The sequence below is a fragment of the Brachypodium distachyon genome, chromosome 1 (assembly GCF_000005505.3).
Source record: "Brachypodium distachyon strain Bd21 chromosome 1, Brachypodium_distachyon_v3.0, whole genome shotgun sequence".
NCBI classification, from domain to species: domain Eukaryota; kingdom Viridiplantae; phylum Streptophyta; class Magnoliopsida; order Poales; family Poaceae; genus Brachypodium; species Brachypodium distachyon.
In genome coordinates this window covers 39,518,923-39,532,097 of record NC_016131.3, presented here as the reverse complement: position 1 = coordinate 39,532,097, position 13,175 = coordinate 39,518,923, and positions in this window count along the sequence as shown.

The window sequence follows — 13,175 nt, the reverse complement described above, 5'->3', positions numbered from 1 at the left end:
GCTCGCTCTCTCTCTCTCTCTCGCTCTCTCTCTCTCATATACCGGCAAGGTGCAATGTACGCTCATCTAACAGTCACTGTTAGACTCCGACTCCAAATCTGATGACCACTTTGGGAGTCATTGAACTGGTGGTCGGAAACTATACGTAATGTTTGGACTAGCCAAAGCAAATATTCTCATTTATCCTAACGCGCTATTTTGCCTATATGGATGAGGGGTATTTTTTGTGTGACCGTCGGTACTTAGTTCAAATCGAAGCACTCTAAGAACTACACCAAATCAGAACACACCCTGAGAGAGGATTAATTAATTAACTAAAGGCGCAAAACATTACTTTTAGTTTAAAATGAACTGAACAGATGCCTTTAAACATATTATTGGCCATAGAATTTTAAAGTCACGCTTAAAGGGAAATGATAACACATCTTTGTAACTTTAAAAATGGTACCATGCTATCTCGACAAAGCTAGCTTCGCATTTAGGATGATCTTCGGGGAGTGGACACCAAAGGCAACATCTTTTGTGTTAATCTATTTCAGCAACAACGACTTCTAATTTCTCCAACAAAAGATTGTGGTTTCTGTCCTGAAAACTTTCGCTGGGAATCTTTTCTACTTGTGTATCTAGCTCATGATCAGCAGCCTTTTCACCAAGGTTATGGAGAAAATTCTACAAGTTTGTTTTTGAGAAACGTCGATTTTATTGTAGATGCACACACATCCACACAGTACCACATGTACGCACTCACACAACGCCTACAAAAGCGGAGCCGCGGAGCCTTAAGATTGATGAAGTCACTGCCGTCGTCTCGTTGTTGATGGGTACGTTGTCTACCACTGAAGGGATAATCCGTCTTAAATGAGACACATACATGGCGAGTTGATCCCAAGTTGGTTGAGGGTACAGTCTCACCATCCTAAGCATCCAACCAATTGATGGTTGGTTCCCCAGAAAATGATAAATTTGGTAAATAACCAAATATTAGGCAGATCCACAATTTTTGCTCGTTAGCGTACGAATTTTAGTGCAAATGCACATGCAACGATGTATATCATATGATTAAGAGAATAAAATGTATTCACTCCATTCCTTTTTTTATAAAATGAAATATATTTTTCTATAAATTTGGTCAAACTCTAACGATTTTACTCCCTCCGATCCATAATAAGCGTCGTGGATCGGAGGAAGTACTTAATTAGAAAGATTTTCTACTAGTTAGGATCAATAATGCTGAGAGTAACTGGTGGGCAGTGTATCTTTTGGTAGTGAAAGGTCTTAATAAAGGTTGTTTGACAAACCTTTTGGACTGCTCATCGTTATTAATTCAGACCAATTTTAAGTGCCCCATTGGAGTAGGATTGGCTACCATAACCTTCAGCATCAGGATATATTAGCTAGGTGCCAGTCCGTCCCTTCCACACCCCTGCACTAGTGACAGTGAAAGCAAAATCTTAGGGTCCCTAGATCACAGAGCTCTTTTAGCTTTTAAGCAATGTGACTTTCTCTTGGGAATATGTGATGGGATATTCTCATGCACCATGGAGAGGGGTGCCTTCACAGCCAATAGAGCTGTACCTCAAAGTTTAACAGGGTGGTCATCATGAATGACATCCTGCATTGACAAATATATCTGAATTGCAATCTGTAAAGAGGTATTGGTGTGTACGTTTACATGGAATTTTCACTAGTTACAAGAAAAAACTGTACCTACTCACGTAGTGGTTATTCGACATTTCAAAACAATGGACACTTTTTTTGCAAAAATGAAAGCTTTATTACCCTCGGTCTTTGCATCCAGGATGCATAAAGCACAAAATATATCTTACATTAATCGTGCAAACTTCAAAACATATGACCCCTTCAAAAGTATGACATGCCACACGTCGAACTAAGTTAAAATGATGACTTACTTTCTTCAATCTAGATTATTAAATTAAGAAAAGAAAACTATTTGAAACCCCGGACACTTGAGCCCTAACCCATGGAATTAATATAAAACAATCAATGTTAAACCTTGAACTTTCTAAAACGGTTTATCATGAATCCTAACTAGGTTTTGGATAGTAATGTTACATGTTATGGTTTTCAGCAATTTAATTTGATGAAAAAAAATCATGATGGTAGGAAATTTCGTGAAATGGCAACCTAAAAAATTACTTTAAAAACATGACTTTTTTTTTTCCTTGTGCAAAAATGACTAGAGAATTCATTTATGTCTTTTAGCTATGGAACACAAATAATTGCAATGTATGTTTTGATCTCTTTTTTGGTTTCTTACACCTAGCATTCCCTACACTCATTAATTATTTGAAAATTTCAAGGAACCTTAGGAGAAAAAAAACCCTCCAAACCTTTCTCCATCAATTTCTTTTAGGGTGGTGTTGCATCTTAGATATTTTAGAAAAGATTGAGACAATTCATGTACGTACATAATGTTACAGCATGGGAACCTGCAAGAATTGACACAAAATATAACCATTTGTGCTCTGAACAAAAAACACCAGAGGAATTTATTTATATATACTTTTTCGGAAAGGAGGATAACTCCCGGCCTCTGCATCGACTGATCGATGCGCTCATCCATATTTTATTAAAAGGCTGGCAAAGCCAAGCAACGAAGCCGTACAAAGTCGACAAAAAAGACGTATGTCTCACGACGGTTTCCCTCTAATTAAGTTAGTTCCTGGAGTGGAGAGCTGCACAACACCACAGCAACGCCTCAAGAGGATAAACGGCACACATGGACGTTGCCATTGCCCGCTTCGGTCATGGCCAAGAGACAAGACTTTCACCTGGCGTCCATCTGCACTCCCCTTGCCCAAGACCGGATAGTCTACCACTACGTTGTAGAAGCCTGAAAGTACCCCATCATGTTAGAATTTGGACCTTGTGGGCCTGATTAGCTAAGGGCCGTGTTCTAATTAAATTCTGAAAAATCTCAAAGGCCCCATTCATGAAGTGGGATGAGGGAGTGAGAATAGTCCCACCTTACTAGTTTAGAGCAAGTGAGACCAACATATAAGCGATGTTGGTATTTACCTAGTAGCAAGGTGAGCAAAGAAAAATCCCCACGCGCACTCCTCCTCCGCACGCCACGCCACGCGCTTTGTGGACCGATTTCGAGTTCGGGCCAGGGCCGGGCTCTATCTCCTCACACGGTTTGGAGGTTTTTGCCACGCAAGTATTTTTAGAATCTGTTACGGATGCGTACCGGATTTTGTGGAGTCGGTTCAGGTTCGCTTTAGGACCGACCTGTACCTGCGTGACTATATATTGAGCCGGCCCCGTCCCTCGATCGATACCACAACAAACCGAGCTAGGGTTTTGCCTATCTCTCACTTTTGTGCCGTCGTCGTAGTCTACTCCATCCCAAGCACCGGCGTGCACCGGCGAACGGGATAGCAGGTCCGGAACCTTTCATCCTTGCGAACTTGGGCAAATAAGGTTTTTGGGAAGCGTTGCGCGCGACTGCTCGCTTACCTGCCACCACGGTTCGTCTACCTCCTCGAGCCGACAGATGCGTGACTGGCCGCCATCTTGTTCATCAGCAACTTCATCAAGCGAACACAGCAGCGGCAGCAGCAACGTCTTCCTCTCCGCCAAAACAGTACGTAACTTGTGATCTGATCTACTGCTTAATGATGATCTGCGAGTTTATGCTGCTGCTACTTGTGTTGTTACATATTTCTAGGATATTCGAGATGGATATGCTAGTTGGTATTGTTGTCATGATATATGTTCTGGAATTTCTCATTAAATTGTTATTCTCGAAATTGCTTAATATTCCAACACATCACTAGTGAGCCGAAGCGCCACCGCAAGAGGAGCTCTGCCACCGCGAGCCAGAAACGCACCGCCATGCATTTGCATGAACCTTTGTAAATGAATAGAGCAGGCAGCCAGTAGCTTTTTAGCTATAACTCGACCGGGAGGAAGTTTTGACCTGAGGTGATAACTACTCCCTCTAATCCAGCTTTGTACTAAATCCAAGACACTTATTATGGATCGAAGCGAGTAGATAACAATTTCTATGCACCTAGGAAAACTTAACGATCGGCATCCTAAATGTTGTTGTCACGAAACTTTTTGTTTTGGCACACGGTGGTGGAAAAGCCTTCTTTTTGACCAATTTAACAAAGGAAAATTTGCAGCATTATGAGCAATTTGGAGAACTAGTCTTGTTATGTAAGTGAGTGAAAGTCACAATCACATGGACATCAGTCACAATTGTGAACTTGGTATGAGAAGTAACAGGCTACCGGTGCATTATACCTTGGGGTTTATTATTTGGAATTGGTTTATAGAAGGACGGGGGAAGAAAATTCTATCCTATGACAGGAAAAGGAATCGTCGTGCCATTGCATCTCTCGAGACAGATTTGAGTGACATGACCCAAATCAGTCCCTTCAGCCATCTGTCTGTACAAGGCAATCCTGAATTCTTTGTGTTATTGCTGGTCGATCTGATGAGTCTTATGGCATTTATTTTCCTTCTATCCCACTACTCCCGCAAAAGAAAACATCATGGATATGGTTGCTACCTCATCTTTGTACACCCATAGGATACTCTTGTCTAATGCATGTGCAAGACTCTACTTTTTTTGCTGTGTCAACCACTTTTATTTTCAGAATCGTATTTGTGTCAACTACTACTTTGTGTAGAGTGGAGAGACAACGGATAGATTCAAATTGTAATCCCTGCCCGTAATAGGAATGTAGCTGCTCTGCAGCATCTTCTTTAATTGATGAGGTGTATTCTAGAAAAAAAAATGTGATGATGCTGAGATGTTTTATTTTCATGTTCAATTTTGGGTTGGGTACATATTTGGACGTAGATGTCGCGGGTGTGATCTCTTCCATAATTTAAAAAGCTAGGGACATGCAATGCATATTTTACGGAACAAATACATTGGTTCGTAGGATGTGGCTCAAGTCGAATGGAAACTAGGAGATTCTCACTCCTGGGAGGAAGGGGCTGATGAAAGCATGCAAGGCAATCATTTTTTACGTTTAGGGTCTTTCTCCATCAAGGATGTCCATAAATCTTCCTTTGGTTCTTATGGCAGGATTTCTTTAACTAAAGACAACATGCTAAAGCGGAATTGGAAGGGTAACTTAGTGTTGTTTATGTCATGAGGGTGAGACAATTGTACACCTTTTTTCTGATGTTATGCCTCTCGATCTGTATGGTCAACGGTCCAAATAGTTAGTTTCTAAGCTTTACCACACTCAATGTTTCTCATGTGTTTGGGTCTGGCTATGTCGAGTTAATAAAAGGTTGAGTGCGCTTGTAATGGTTGAGGCTACAGATCTATGTTGGATAATTTGGCTATGCATGAACGTCATTGTGCTTAACATAAATAACTTACCATTTGAAATGCAGTTTATATATATTCTTGTACACTTTGACTTCACACTTGGTCTATTCTTTTCACCGGTGGATCGACAACTGGTTTTGATGGCGTAGGACAAGTTGGAGGAAGTGGCCCGAGACCTTTTCACCCGACATGCGCGTCTAGTCTTCAATTTGATTCTGGTTAATTGTGTCTTTTGATGTAATAATCTTCACGTTTGGGATTTGGTGGCTATGTCCGTTTTGCCGCGGAGGCCAGATGGTTTTATCGGTAGATATAACACTGGTATCAATAACAGCTTCCATTTAGAAAAATGGCTAAAGGTGATTAATTGTATATTTATTACTTTCAGATTTAAACTACACACACACACACACACACACACACACACACATATATATATATATATATATATAAAAGCCTGTATGTAGAAATAAAAGGAAATCCCTATCTTTTACTTTCGGGATAAACGTTTCTCTAACCTTCTTTTTTTGACAGCGAAACGTTTCTCTAGTTAGTGAGCAAAGGAGCTAGCGAATTACCGCCCTAAAATACTTTGGCCCTCCCGACAATTAGCCGCTAGCTCTGCTAGTCCATGTTCTTCAAACATTTTGGAGGCAAGCTATGACATCACTAACCTGTTGATATGAAGCCTCTTTTACTTTCCACAAAGCATTCGATCTGAACAGTTTGGCTGGCGAGATCTATGGGAACGACGCAGACGACGCGGCGCATCGTCGCCTTTGTCAACTTTAAGATCGGATTTTCTTTTCTTTTACCTGATGTGGCATCCGATACCAAATGAAATGAAGGTTACTGAAGAAGTATTTTAAACAAAAATAAAGATTACTAAATAAAGGACTGTTTTCTGAATGACACCTCGTGAATACTACTACTAGTTATGGGACCAATCACCCCTTTTACTTTTTTGTTTCTGAATTCACAAATCCCCCTTTCACCTAATTATCCTGGGAGTGCGAAAAAAGCTAATTAAGGTTTGCAAAAATAAAATTGAGATGGGAAAAAGTAGCTAGGCAGAAAATTATGCATGCATGCTTTGGCTAGCTAGTGTTGTCCCAATAGGCAGCAGCATATCTGCATCTGTTCCTCGATCGGAAATGTCACTTTACCTAATGCAAATCGACATGCCGGCCGGCCTGCAGCTTTGTGGGCATCAAACTCGGCCCGCAATAATATTCATGTTCCTCCTTCGCCGCTCGACACGCTGAATATATTTTGTAGCTCATCATCATGACCCAATATCATCATAGCCACATACATACATGGACAGTATTAATTCATCATCCAATCTTCCAGTATAGGATTCCAAACATCGGCTGCATGGCACTCGCATAAAACAACACAGCTGGCAATTAATAGTAGAACTTGATGCATGAAGCAGCTGCCAAGAAAGTAAGTAACTTTCATTTTTTTTCTTTCTTTCTTTAACTCAACCTATCCTTCAGTGCAAGATCATATTCTCATAGACTTATATATGGTACACCTAGCGAGCAATAAGATTAACACTGAAAAGAAGCACATGCATGCAAGAATCTGTTCCCTTTTTTTCTCGCAGCAACATGCATTTCTGAGATAGCAATATATACTTCGTGCAAGATCGGTTATACCACACCACACCACGACTGCTGCTAGTTGGATACACATCGACTGCATTTCCTTCTGAGATGCTATTGGACCAAGAACCTACCAGTGGCCGGATCGATATCTCAAGTACTGCATCTATTCTTGCATTATATTGTAACCTTCATGGCCGGGATCGGGAAAATGCATTTCTGTGGCTCCAGGTTACCCACATTATGTCGATCAGTGGTGGTTCTCCTTGTCGCTTTGGTTCCCTCTGGAAAAGATGCTAATCGATTGGATTGATTACATACAGGATCACGTGTCATATACTGAGCATAAACGGATTCTTTTTGGTTCTCTGCATGCCCGCGTGGTTCCAGTTTCCAAGATTATTCAGTTTATACAGATCCTTCTTAAAATGCATCTAGATTTGTAGGAAGGGTCATGTTCAGTTTCTTCAAACACGTACGACAATTTGAGTATAACGCTGGACCACTTGCGTTAGACAATTGATCGGAAAAGTTTTAGATTTATGCTTAATCTTCTTTTCCAAAAAATAATGCATCTAGATTTTGTGATATTGAGCATGAATCTTTGAAGACATAAAAGGAGATTTGCTTTTCAACTTCCTAGCTAACTAGCTGATCTCAACAGCCAGGCATGCCCACTCTTGTTGCACAGGCAGAAGGAAAATATACAAGGAATAGGCCCAAATTTGTTCTTACAATCACATCAAATAATTGTGAGATTTCTTATCTTTGCACTGTATATAGGTGCCAAGCTATATATTTCCACCTTGCCGATGGAACAACAGCATAATATTACCGCATTTCTGGAAGGCATATGTAATCAAGAATTTGGATATCTAGTTCTCTGATGCTGCAGAATCTATTCCTCTTGCACTTTTGGCATATTGGCCCTAGTTACTTGACACTGCGATCTTATACAAACACGCAACTAATGGAGATATACCAGGAATAAACCGATAATTAATGCTGTCCTTTCTGCAATTTGTTTCTCATCAAAAGTTCATTATCGACTTAAATTCTTGTCTGAATTGATCACGTTTTTTGGCCACGAAAGGCAGGAGCTGTGCCGGCAATATTAGAAAGAAGAGAAACCGGGTATATGTACAAGCGACCATGGTCAAAACATGGTAAAAGACTAAAAACGAAAGAGAGAGAAGCAAATGTCCTGACGGACCAAGTGCAGTTGGCCGACAAGTAAAAATAAAAATAAAAATCACGGCACACGGTGAAAGCCAAGCCTATGAGAGTTGATTGCCAGCGAAGCGACCACAACCCGAAAAATACGACGGATGCGCTCCTTTAAAATGTTCCACATGATGTAAATGGCCACCCCATTAAGTCTTGCCTTTGCTCTTTGCTAATAGTCTTGGAGGATTGAATCTACCAAGCGAGAGGCCAGATCATTACTATAGTAAGACAACTTGTCCAATCCGGGGTGACAAAGCTTAGGGTCACACCCTGAAGTCTCAGCCGAAGAGAGACAGACTCGTTGAGTTGAACCACATTATTGGAGATCTCGCCCCTCAAAGCATGAAGCCAAGCCCTGTCGGTGATATCATCGTGAATAGGCGGTTTTCTTCCTCCTAGTGATGGCGAAAAAATGGCAGGGTGGGTGACTTTGGGAGCCACATATCAAGTGAGGAATCATGCCATGATTTGGCCTTAGCTTATGGCTCTGAGAAAATTGCTTAGCTTCTGATAAATCCAAGGAAAGAGAAACTCCTCTTGGTGTGATGGTGGAGTCGTGGGTGCATGACTTCACCCATTAGGGTTTAAATCATGGTGCTCACATTTATGCTTTAGGGGTTTCCCCTACAGTATTTTCATTAAAAAAATCCAAGGAAATTTCATATTTAGACACTGAGGGTGTGCCGTTGGAAAGCTATGTGTTGGTCAGCTGCTAACCGAAACCCGTTTCTCCAGATACCTTCAGGCTTTTGCACGCAATTTTTGTAATAAGATTCAAAATTGAAGTTAACAAAACGATACTTACCAACTAAGTTAACAAAACAATACTTACAAAATTAGATCCCAAATTGCCACTTGCAGTGGGAGCAAGGCCAAGTGTTCATCCTTTCTTTCTATTCCTCTCCTTCCAAACACTCTACGGCGAGCAAATGAAGTAGCCCCATTCTTCTCTTGTTGTTGCCAAGGGGACTGATGAAATCCTCTCACCACGAATTGACTCATAGTGGCGCGGCAAAAGGGGCCGTTACACAAGCAGATTGTTGACTAAACCTACTTGGGGAAGCTGCGGTCAGGTGGACAGTCGTTTCACCATCTTTTACACATAAAGATCTTAGTTGGTGGTCGTCAGTTCACCCTACCAAGACTACTCCGCAGCTTGTTAGACGATCTTTTGATTGGTTTGATCTATACTTTTGGGATAATTATTTTTAAAATAAGTATTTTGAGAATTATTATTTAGCATAAAATTAGAAAACATAATCACATGAACATTTAAAATAACTCATAAATGTAATATATATTATTAATTCCGTAGCAACACACGTGCATTTAGCTACTGTTAGTAAAATGTTCAATATGGGTGTTAAAACTTAAAATATTTTATGGCCAGCACCATGACATGTGTTTGTTTTTCTCCAGAAAATTGAGCTTTATTACCCCGCCCACTACATTCGGAATGCATATAGCCAAAGTATTATATTATTTGGAACAACCTAAACACATGACCTCATCCAAAAGTGTGACATGTCACATAACTGAAAAGATCCATGATGGTAGTAGGCTCCATCGAAAGGAGTCTTGCTCGGTCAGTAATTGGAGCGAAGAAACAAAATCAACAATTTGGTTCCACGCCTCAAGGTGGTGACTGAGCAATGTTCGGTGGAACGCAACATGTGGTTCAGAGAGACTGAGAACCGAAGTCACCGTGACATGCTTATCCGAACAATGTTAAATAGCCGTGGGTAATATCAGAAAGCGCAAAGTTTCCATACCATCTATCTTCCCAGAAGCGAATTGGTTCGTTAGTTTCCATATGCAACTTCCCAAACTGGAGGGCAAAAAAGATACTTGACCCGCATAAGTTCCTTCCTAAAATGGAAATGTGCAGGACGACCCTTAAAAAGGCAGAGGGGTTTCTGACTGAGAACCAAAGTCACCGTGACATGCTTATCCGAACAATGTTAAGTTACCTCTTTTTTTTAGGGGATCTGACTGAGTTACTGAAATATACTAGGTGATGCCCTGCACGATGTTGTGAGAATTTTCAGTTAACATACATCAGCAAAATTGAGTAGCAAAAAAAGAGTATCCAGAATCTAAGGAAATAATGAAATTGTATAATCTTTACTTTGTAAATATAGAAAGTTAAAGCGATATCTGAGAATGACACCAAACTTTTATCATTCGCTTGATAAGTGAATTGCCACGCTCATCCATAACCCTAAGGAATCTTGGAAAATACAAACAAACAAATATCTTATTGTCCAACTAAATAATAAAATGATATGATGATTTATCTAAGAAAACAGCTGGTCTATCTTATGTAATAAACCATGTGATGGCTTGATTGACAACGAACTATGATATAACCTGGGAACTATATGGTCAGGGAAACAAATTGATGGCAAGTTACATGCATGCATGTGAAAAAAATTACATTTACTCATAATTAAGATCCCCACTAAGTAATTAGTGTGAACAAATAGATGATATTATGATGTGGCATGGTTGCATGTGTAGGAAAATACTTCGGGATGGCTTGATGGAATGTTGCATGCATGCATGCATTCATATGCAACAAAATACATTTAGTGATGAGCCCCCACTAAGTAGGTGTGAACAAGTGATGATGTGGAATGGTTACATGTGTAGAAAAAAACTAGATGACATCATGCACATTGTTGTAGGAATTTTCATTAAGAGTAAAATACACCCGCGGTCCTAACATTATTGACGAGGTGCCAAGTTAGTTCTAAAATTACTAAACTGCATATTTAGATCCCAATTTTTTGCTAAGTGTGTCACGACAGGTCCTACGCTCGTCCAGGAGCGTTTGACCGGCCTACTTGGTGCGTTGACCGAGTACACGTCAGCCAAAGAGCCCACTGGACATAACTGACGTGAGGAAAAAAATGCATCCACGGTCCTAATATTATTGACGATGTGCAAAGTTAGTCCTAAAATTATTAAACTGCATATTTAGGTCCTAATTTTTAGTTAAGTAGGTTACGAGAGGTCCTAAGCTCGTTTAGGAGCGTTTGACTGTCCTACGTGACCGAATACATGTCGGCTAAGGAGGCTATTTGCATAATTGGCGCTGTGAAATAGTGTGTTGTCTCACCCATCACTGCGGCTCTTGCCGGCAAGTGACTGGAGTTGCGGCCACAAATAGTAGAGAATTGGGGTGGCTTTCTGGGTTTTAGGGGCAGCTACTGAGTTGTTGGGGGTGCTTGGCGGCGAACCGGAGGAGGGCTCGCAATGAGCTCATGTAGCAATGGAAGGCGGCGCTAGGCGGTGGAACGCTACACAACACGAGGATGGTCGAAGGTGTACAAGGATGAGGCGAAGCTAGTAGGCAAGGAGTCATGGCTCAGGGAGGCCGTTGGCCGAGGCGGTGTTCAGCGATGGCGCACAGTGTGCCCGGGACCGCACTCAACGGTGCAAATGTCGTTGACGTTCCTGACGATACAAGGCACTAGCGCAGGACTGGCTTGTGGCTCTAACTTCGGAGGAGAAAGACGGTCGAGAAAAAGATAGGACTTAAATATGCAGTTTTAGTAATTTTAAAACTAACTTGGCACTTTGTCAATAATATTAGGAACGGGGTGCATTTAATCTAATTTAATAGGTTCAGTCATGTCCAGCGGCCCTTTAGCTGACTGTATTCGGTCAGCGCGCCACGTAGGCTGGTCAAACGTTCTTGGACGAGTTTAAGACATGTCATGACACACTTCCAAAAAATAGGACCTAAATATGCAGTTTAGTATTTTTAGGACTAACTTGACACCTCGTCAATAATATTAAGACCTCGTCAATAATACATGGGTGAAATTGAGTAGCAACGAAAGTGAATTATAAGCACATAATAAAACTATATGATAGATTCTTTATTTTCTAGACATCAATAAAGTTAAAACAATATCTAGTAGTGGTACCAAATTTTTGTGGTTCACTTGATAAAGCAGTGATTAGAAATCTCCACACGTGCCAAACAATGCTACCTATGAGTATGAGTGAAAGTGGTTAAACCATTAAACATTGATTTAATAGCCTGACCAGACAACACGGCGGTGGTTCTTACATGCGGGTATATTCGAATATTTCCATTTATTCTTTTATTTCTGAAAAGTACAATATTTTCTCCTTCTCGGAAGAAATATACTGAAGAATAAACCAGTGTTTGTTCCATTCTTGATAACACTAAACAACCATTTAAAATTTCAAAAGTAAAGATTTTGCAATGATAGCATTAGCATACGGGAAATCATGGTCTTGCCACGAAAGAGGCAATAAAGCATGGCATACGTCTGTTTCGATTCCGAAATTATCGAAGTGATAAGTTATTCTGCAATAATGAACACCAATTTGCAGTATATGTTACTACTTCTTTTCAGTGGTGCCCGTGAGTTTAACCCATTCGGTCTGTTAAGAGGATCTTTGCAAGTGGTTTCGAGTTTAAGATATGCTACTGGATATTACTATTCTCTATTTTCATGACGCACCGGACGGCCGGACCCGGCCTGTGACCCAAAGCTGTGGACTATGACAGTCTTGCGAAATATTGCGTGCACGAAGTCAAATCCAATGGATGTGTCATGTGTGCGTGCGTCCCATATATTACTCACTCTGATGCAAGTGTGTTAGATTTAATACGGAATTAGTAGTACAAATTTGTACTAAATTTAAAACATTTATTATGAATATTCCGGAGCTAAATTTATGGGAGGACGATTCCCTGACGTACTACAACCTAATACTCTCCCTGATCCATTGTGCTACCTCTAGTAGCACTGTTTTCAGATAAGCAATGGAGTTATGACAGTTCTACCTCTAGTAGTAATTGAACCACAAAGACTTCTTGGGTTTACCCCTTATCGTGATGGCAGTTTTGGTCCAGAACCACTGGCCGATTGTTATGCCACGAGATTATCCATTCTAGATTTCAAACTCTGCATGGATTTCTTCATAGTACCAACTTCAGTGCTCATTTATTGATAAGTTACAGCTGCTAAATTGTTGCT